The following is a 9,460-nucleotide window of genomic DNA, read 5'->3' on the forward strand; positions in this document are numbered from 1 at the left end:
TCTTTGGACCCATTTCTTTAAGGCAAAGTATGTTAGACATGGGCACATGGCGTTAGCTACTCCCTCTCATACGGATTCTCGGTCTTGGAAGTCAGTATTGAAGGTATTTCCAGAGGTATATGAGAATGTTTATGTCCGGATAAGAGAAGGAAAAGCTTCTTTCTGGTTCGATAGGTGGCTGAGCAGCGGTTCTCTGGCTGAGAGTGTTAACCCGATACAACGGTCAGAGTTAAAGGTACAAGATTGTTGGGATTCGGGGACCTGGGATGATAGCGTTCTAGAAGAGCTGGTAGGGACAGAAAAAATGAGTGAACTTCTGATGTCGAGTATAACGCAGAAGGTGGGGCATGATGTACTTGTTTGGAAACCATCCATTAATGGATGTTTTTCAACTGCTTCGGCTTGGGAAGTTATCAGAATTAAAGGGGTGCAGAGGCCGTGGATGGAATGGGTTTGGCATAATCTTCTTCCTACGAGAGTGTTGCTATGTATGTGGAAAGCTTTATTTCGTTGCCTGTCGTTAGACGAGAGACTTCACATGTTGGGCATCCCGATTGTTTCAGGGTGTGAATGTTGCGTGGATAAAACAGAGGAGACTCTGAATCATGTGCTAAGTACAGGTTCCGTTCCTAGGTTGGATGGAAGAGAGTGACGTCGGTGTTTGGAATAATGAATGTAGATGCAGAGCCTTGGAGGGTGAAGATAAGTAAGTGGTTCCGAGTTGCCAAAAAATCTACACAAAAGGGGACAGTAAACTTGGAGACTCTGGTTTTGGCGTTGTAAAGCTCGCATGGAAGGAGATAAAGAATCGGTAGAGGCAGTGTGGTTATCTGTGAGAAGTTGGCTTGTAACAGTTGCAGATGGTGTGAAGGGGGCTTTATCCTATACAGATAAGAAATTACTTGTAGAGTTACAGGTGAGACCAAGAAAACCAGAGAGTAGAACTCCTCGTAAGGTGGTTTGGGAGAAACCTCCGGTAGGTTGGTTGAAGCTAAATGTTGATCGTTCTTGTAGAGGGAATCCAGGTTCGTGTGGGGGTGGGGGTATTATCCGATATTCATCTGGTAATATGAAGGCAGCTTTTTCTCAAAAATTTGAACCAGGTACACATAATGGAGCGGAGTTTAGGGTGATTATTAGTGGTGTTCGGCTTTGCAAAGAGATGGGATATTAGAATATTTGTATTGAAAGTGATTCAGAATTGGTGGTGAGTTAGCTAAATTTGGGAGTTTGTACTTCATGGTATTTATGGGATTTTGGGGAATTACTAGAGGAGGAGTTAGTTAGCCTTTGTGTCTCGCTTAAACACCAGTTTAGAGAGGGGAATCAGGTGGCGGATTTTTTTTCTCATCTAGGAGAGGGAGGCAACATGAGGAGGTATTTTGTAGGTGATAATTTGCCGAGTAAATTGAGAGGTCTAGTTAGGATGGACAAGCTTAGCTTTCCTAGTCTTCGGCTGTAATTTTGGTTGAGGATCTGGGCTTGGTGTCTGGTGGATTGGGAGTTTTGGTAGTGTGGTCCTTTTGTTATTTAATTGATTTGTATGTATGGAAGGTTATTTATTTGTTTTGGGTGATATTTGTCATGGTATTCCTCCGCCACAAGTGAGGGCTTTTAATAAAAGTGGGAGGAGGTCACTCGTGGACATGTGACCATTTCTCTTTATAAAAAAAGTAAAAAAAAAAAAACCAAACTTGGCAAGTGAGTGTGCTGCTTCATTGCAGCTTCTGTCGGCATATTGAACTACACAAGAATTGAAACGACTGATCAGTTCCTTTGCTTCCTTAATAATATTTCCAATTGACTGACTAACAACTATTTTTTCTTTTATTTGTCGTTTTAAGTAAAATATTTTACATATTAAAGTACTTTAAGTAAAATACTTGTCGGTGTGAGCTGGATTTTTCCAAGTTATAAGGGCTCGAAAAAAAGCTGGTCTAAGTGCACAGCTACAAGAAAAAGACCAAAATCATGGGAGGTGGTAGGTGAGCAAGTGTGCAATTATGCTCTCAAGGTTCTAAATCATGGTGGCTCACTCAATGATGTTAATGATACCTTCATTTCCCTCATCCCTAAAGTTCAAAGCCCCAAAAAAGTAGCTGACTACAGGCTTATTAGTCTGTGTAATGTCCTATACAAGATTGTTTCTAAAACCATTGCAAACAGACTGAAAACTATACTGCCCAAGCTCATTGCCCCCAATCAGAGTGCATTTGTACCTGGAAGGCTCATCTCTGATAATACACTTGTACCCTATGGGATTCTACACTCCATGAACTCAAGAATGAAAGGCAAAAGAGGTTTCATGGATCTTAAATTGGACACGAGTAAGGCCTATAATAAAGTAGAGTGGAAATTCATTGAAGCCATCATGACCAAAATGGAATTTCCATTACACTGGATTAACATCATCCAGGCATGCCTTAACTCAGTATCCTACTCGATCCTTGTGAATGGAGAATCTTAAAAGTGTTTCCTGCCTTCTAGGGGTCTGCGACAAGGAGACCCCTTATCTCCATACTTATTTATATTATGTGCAGAAGCTCTCACCTCTCTTCTCAACCAAGCAGAGGCATGTGGCAGACAAACTCTAGCTCCAATAGGAAGAGGACCAGTCACAGTGAACCACCTATTTTTTACTGATGATAGCCTCTTGTTCTGCCAAGCTAAGCCTGAGGAACTCAACTGTGTACTTAATATCCTGGATCTATACGAGAAAGCTTCAGGTTAGGTTTTAAACAAAGACAAATCAGCCATCTTTTTTAGTAAGAATACTACCCAGATAACTCAAAGATAGATTATGAAGTTAGCAGGTGTCCAATCCACTTCCAATTTTGAAAAATACCTGGGCTTACCTGCTCTGGTGGGCAGGAAAAAGATTGCTTCCTTCCATTCTCTAATTGATAGGATCTGGACTCGAGTAACCAATTGGAAAACTAAGTTTCTTTTTGTTGCAGGCAAGGAAATCCTACTCAAGGCAGTCCTCCCAGCCATCACCACTTATGCAATGGGAATGTTTTTGCTACCAGCATCTATTACTAATAAGTTGAATCAGATACTCAGGAAGTTTTGGTGGGCCTTCAATGAAGAATCCTCCAGGATTCAGTGGGTCAATTGGAAGCAACTCAGTAATAGCAAGGAAATAGGAGGCCTTGGTTTCAGGGACCTAAGGTGCTTTAATACTGCTTTGCTCTCGAAGCAAGGATGGAGGGTCCTACAAATCATCCTTAGTGGCAAAACTCCTAAAGTAAAAATACTACAATAAGGTTGGGTTGCTCGAAGCAAAGTTGGGGACTGGGCCTTCTTTTGCATGGAGAGGAATATATGCAGGTTTTAATTTGTTGAAGCAAGGTCTTATATGGAGGGTTGGAGATGGTCACAAAGTAAACATATGGCAAGACAGATGGATACCATCTTTACCCTCTCAAAAAATTCTGATAACTTGAGAAGCAGATTGTTGGTGTGACAAAGTTTGTGACCTTATTGACCCTCAACTGAAGCAATGGAGGGAACCTCTCCTCTATGAAATTTTTTCTCAACAGGAAATAGATGGCATCAAAGCCATTCCAAATAGCCTAGGGGGGAGAGAAGACAAGATAACATGGCAGTTTACTCCTAATGGCATCTACACAATCAAGAGTGGTTGTCACCTCAGCAAAGAGATGGAAACAGAACTAGAAGGGGAATCCTTAGCCAGAGTTAGAGACAGCCAAGTGTGGAGGACTATTTGGAAACTTAAAGTACCACGTACCACTAAGATGTTTATTTGGAGAGGATGTAGTGAGGCTCTCCCCACTCTAGCTAATTTGAAAAGGAGGAAGGTAGTAGATGATAGCCTATGCCTGATATGCAAACAGGAATCTGAGACCTCTGGCCATGTTTTATGGGGATGTATTGCTGCCAAGGATGTGTGGTGTTAGGGAACAAATAAAGTAAAAAAGCTATCTATCCAAATTGATTTAGCTTTCGATGTATGCGCAGCCCTTGTTGGCACTCTTGATCCAGGGGAACTTGATGAGGTAGGAGTCACAATGAGGGTAATCTGGTCTAGAAGGAACGACTGTCTACATGGAAAAGACTTTAAACACCCAAGTGTTGTCACTAAACAGGCCAAGGCAGAACTTTTATCTCATCAGGAGGCATTCAAATAGGAAGTTGGACTTAAACCCAAGTCTCTAGCAGGGGCTCATAAATGGTCAAAACCCGTTGTAGGGTGTTTTAAGGCTAACTGGGATGCAGTTGTACAATTGAGGGAGGGGAGGATTGGCATAGGAGTACTCATCAGAGATCATTAAGGATTTGTAATAGGTGCCCTTCGTGCTAACAGACCCCTAAGAGGCAATTCTTTTGATGCTGAAGCCGATGGATTACTTTTGACAACCATTTTCTACAAGGAACTTGGTCTGAGGCAGTTCTGTCTTGAGGGGGACTCAAAACAGGTAGTGGACTTACTGAACCAAGACACCTCCAATTGGAGTATGGGTGGATGTCTCATAGCAGATGCAAGACTTGTACTTAACTCAGTTGCTACTAGGTCGGCTTCACATGCACATCGTGAGGCTAATATGGCAGCTCACAGTTGAGCAAAGGCTGCTCTCGAATGCATAGAACATGTATATGATATTGAGATGTGTCTAAATTGTATTTTACCTCTGGTTACCAAGGATATGATGTAGTTTGCCTTCACTTTTGTTCTATCGAGTTCATGTAAGTGTTGGTTTATGATTAATGAGATCAGTTTCTTATCAAAAAAACAAAAAAAAAAAGACCATTTCTCAAAAATCGTTGCAAATAGATTTTTCAATTTCTCATTCGAAGCATGTTGGACACCAACAATTCTTTACAACTATTTTTTAGCAACGATTTCAAATAATCGTTGAAAATAAATATCATTTCCAGTAGGTTAAAACTGCCCAAATAGTTCCTACAAACTCCAAGAAAAAGCCTAACAGATGATCATATCATCGTTAGGAAAAATAATTACTTATTGACGCCGGCAGGCTAATTTACTTATTGACGCAAATTGATTTTTTTGGCAATTATTTTCTCCTCTCAAACAAACATCAACCCTTTGTATGTGTGTTTTTCCAACCCACCAAAAGCCAGATATAGAAATATGTGTTTTTTAAGTCAGCCTTTCCAAGTCCCATCAGATTTATCCGTAACCTCAAAATTCCACAACTATCCCAAAACACAAATCCAAATTCATTCCCCAAAATTCCTGCCAATATCCACAAACTATAGTCCACAATTACTCCCTCTAATAGACTAATCATCAATTTAAACATGAGTTAAAGAAAAACTGAACAACAAATCCATCAACATAGACAAGAGATAGGATCCACATGAACATGTACATGTGCCAAACATAATCAATAGAGTGTTCATTCATTCAGACAAGTGTTGAAAAACACGAGTTCATACATTGTTTTTGGATACATGAATAACAGCAAGCCACCCTATTAGAAGCCATCCATTAGTTACACATGTGCTAACATATACACATTATATACTAGTGCATTCATTCAGGCAAGTCTCAAGACACCAAGTAATATATATAGATATATATATATATATATATATCTCTTACACAATAAGGGTAAACTTTAAGAACATCAATTCTGGGTAGCAATAATAATATAATTTATGGCAGGGGTGGGTGAATTATCTTCAAGATCACTTCGACCATATTGTCGCAACTCTGTCTACTACCATCAACCTCAACTTTAGCGTCTCATCAGCCTAACAACTCCATTAGTTGCTTTCAAGCCCACCATGAAAGATTGTTGATATACAGCCACGTACATCATCTACTACTGCCTTTGGTACACATCAAACAAGAGGCACTACCATTTTTGCAGGTGATATAAAGCTCCATGCATTTGAGTACAAAACATCCAAGAAGGAGATAAAAAAAATACTGCTAAATTTCTCTAACAAGTGGACCTATAGTTTAACTTGTATGAATAACCGGTTTTACAGTTAATACGTAAATTTATGTGTCTCTATCTCTTTTTATATTTATAGTATTTATTTTCTATTCACTATTATGGACGTAAGTACATGCACCGTATAGCCACTCTAGACTGTCACCAGAGGCTGCAAACAAGACCGATCGAGGCATCGTCACCGTGGGTCGAGAATGATTCTTTATCCTATTTACCACCTGTTGTGCTATTTCTCAGCATTAACGATCATATTTTTAAAATTGCAGGAATTTATAAAGAAGCGTTTTAGCCACAAAGAGATCCCATAAAAGTAAATCAACAAACTCATATAGTTTTATATGAAATGTTAGATCTATTTTATAATAAAAGTAGTTTTACAATCTAATGTACCAGATCAAATCACGTTAGTTTGTGGATTTTTTTTTGTGAAATCTCTTTATGATTAAAATATTTCTTGAAATTATATGGATTTGTTAGCTTGAGAGATGTGGGCGGGAGAAAACCTTGAGAACGCAAGGAGGAGGGCCGGAGTGATGGGTAGAGCTATATATGGAAGATACAATATGAACTATAAGTTTTTTTCTTTAATGTATATGCCATACTTTAGCGGATTCCATGATGGTGCCTGTAAATGTAAATGTGCAATCCAAGAAATGTGAACGCGGCCACAAAGTGCACTGAGTTTGAAAAGCTTTGAAAGCACGGAAAAATACATTTGAAGACAAACGATGGAGAAACAACACCATGTTGCGAGAACACAACTATGTTTACCACATGGGTGACATGGATATTGAAGCACCATGCGGACATAAGTTACGCACGATGGGCTGATGTCCCCAAATTCGAGAAAGATGATCTGTTTGTAAATGTCCGGGTAAGCAAGTTATACATGTATTGCAATACTAAGAAACTCTCTCTCCTTCATGTGATGACATTAACATTTTGCATATATGTAGGGTGACTTCATATTGGATTGGGAATTGAACAATCATCAATTGACAGTTTGGAAACAAATGCGCAAGTGATTTAACGCCTTCCACCATGAGTTGCACAAGAAGTATTTGGCGTATGGCAACTATGAAGAAGCATGAGCGTCAGGGACTAGCTTGGTCAACCATCTGGTTTTGGTTAAGCTATGTGGGAGATGGGGACGTGAAGGTTTCAAGGTACAAGTGGATGTTCAAAGAAAATGTTAGGTGTAATGGAAGAAAGAATAACAAAAACGTTTATTCTTTCATGTATATAGCCTAACATTTGGTTCTCATGGTAGAAAATCTCAAGCCAAAATAAAGAGAATCGTAAGAGGCTGAACATTAATCACACAACAACGTATAAGTTATTTGCAGGGATCCTAGAGGAGAAGGTATAGGGTTACTTTAATTGAAATAATAAGAATATGGTGGCTATATTTATTCAGCATATGTCCCTTTTTAAAAAAGAGTTATTCCTTATAACAAGTAATGAGTTGCCATCAATGCCTATATTTGAAAATTAGCTAATATATTGCTCTTAATTCAGAAAGTTCTTTGTTTTCAATGGCCTGTTTAAGAGGGAGTCACTCATTTCCTTGTTTTTATTTGTGCATGCATCAGTAGAGACACACTAATGTGCAGCATTGAACATTTTCTATTTAGAATGACAGTTTCTAGTTCCGGTCATATAGAAGTAAATTTCTAAGTTATTCAAAACTGCATATATGTGGGGATGAGAGGGACAGAGAGAAGTAATAACTACCACTTGCTGTGTAGGCACCTTGTGATTAACCATTAAGAAGTTCAATGATTCACTTATGTTGTATGAAGTCTGGTGTCTCTACCTAGTTTAGTTAAAGCTATTATAATGTTTATATGTTCATTATTCATATCTACCCAACAATTTTCCACGTACATATAGCGGTCTGAACAAGCAAACTTTGTGGACTTCTACAAGGATGTTCACTGGTCTAAGAAGAATGATCAATTCGTGACAGAAGCCACGTAAAACCTTTACGTGAGTCCCTATATTTTTTTCACAGCTGTAGGTTAAATGTAGTATTATATTTTTCATTACTCTCCTCTATAAATGGCAAAAATGAAGTGAAGGCTTCGCTCCTAATTGGTTTTCTGTGTTTGTGCAGAAGGAGATGATTCGTAAGATGGATCATTTAGAACCTGAGCAACATGCTGAGGAGGCAACAATGTCGGTCGTTAGGGAGGTACTTGGTCATAGACCAGGATATGCTAGAGGCCTAGGCGAGATGGTCATACCGGAGTCTAGAAAGCAACACGAGCATGAGCGAGATAAAGAATATGCTGCCTTAGTGGAAAGACATAGGAAAGATGCAAACTATTATAAGAGTCGGCTAGAGGATTTGAGGGGAGATATGACAGTAATTTCAGAGAGGCAACTTCAAACTGACAAGTTGTTGAAGAGTTTGATGTTCGAAAGGCAGCCCCACGGAGAGTCTCAATTCGAGACTTAGGGAGATGCCTACGATGGATGAAATTTGCACATGGGTATTTTGTTTTTTGTATTTTTTTGGTAGTAAGATGGTGGCAGTGTTATGTTAATGGGTGTAGGATGTTACAATGTGGTTTTTTGTGGGAGGTGACTAGCATTGGTGGGATGCATTGCTTTTGATATAACTTGGAGAGTGGTTATTATTTTATGTGTTATATGGAGTGTACCAAAGATGTCCACTGCAGAATGATAGGGGGCAAGTTCTTGAACATAAATTCAAGTGTGTAGGTAATATGCTTCCATAGGCCACAATTGACTATTTTCTGCACATATTACACTGATGTATTAGCATGCCTACTAACTGGATTGTTTACTTACAGGTAGAGTTTCCACAGTTTGAGCATTGTTGGATACCTGCACAGACATGGTTCCCTATGAAAACATTTGGTAGATGCATCCAAGCAGAGGAGAGAAGGTGATTGCACAGACTTGGTAATGTGAACTAGCATGACTGTCTATTACATAATGTAACTATTTGGTTGTCGAAGTGACTATATATTGGACCTTGGGGGATTTATGTTCATTATTTACACTCATAGAAGGCACAAACTGCCTAGATATCCAAGAAATCTGGCTCCGATGTGAATGGCATGGTTATGTTTGGGGGGTATTTACAAATGATACTAGGAAAAAGTAGTTGGGAAATTATCCACATTTGTTTGTGTTTATTTTATAGATACTGATTCCAACTGCTCCACTTTCATTGAACTGTCGTGTAATCAACGAAATATGTTGGGTGTAAAAAAATTGATGACATGGACTAATTCATAGCTTCTAATGAGTGAGTAAGTGATAAGGAAAGTATCACAAATTGTTTAAAGAGTTGACTGGTCAGATTGTTATGGCTCTAACAAGTGATTGCTAATGGGGTTGCTTCCTTTCCTGGGCAGGAAATCGAGGTTGTATTTTCCAAAATGCATGGAAGTGTGTGAGACTATTCGGCACTGGGTCTACGTCCACGGGTTGTTTGTAGGGTAAATTTACTATAATATGATTATGTGTAGTCTCTCATG

This window comes from Juglans microcarpa x Juglans regia, chromosome 8D (genome assembly GCF_004785595.1).
Source record: "Juglans microcarpa x Juglans regia isolate MS1-56 chromosome 8D, Jm3101_v1.0, whole genome shotgun sequence".
NCBI lineage: Eukaryota > Viridiplantae > Streptophyta > Magnoliopsida > Fagales > Juglandaceae > Juglans > Juglans microcarpa x Juglans regia.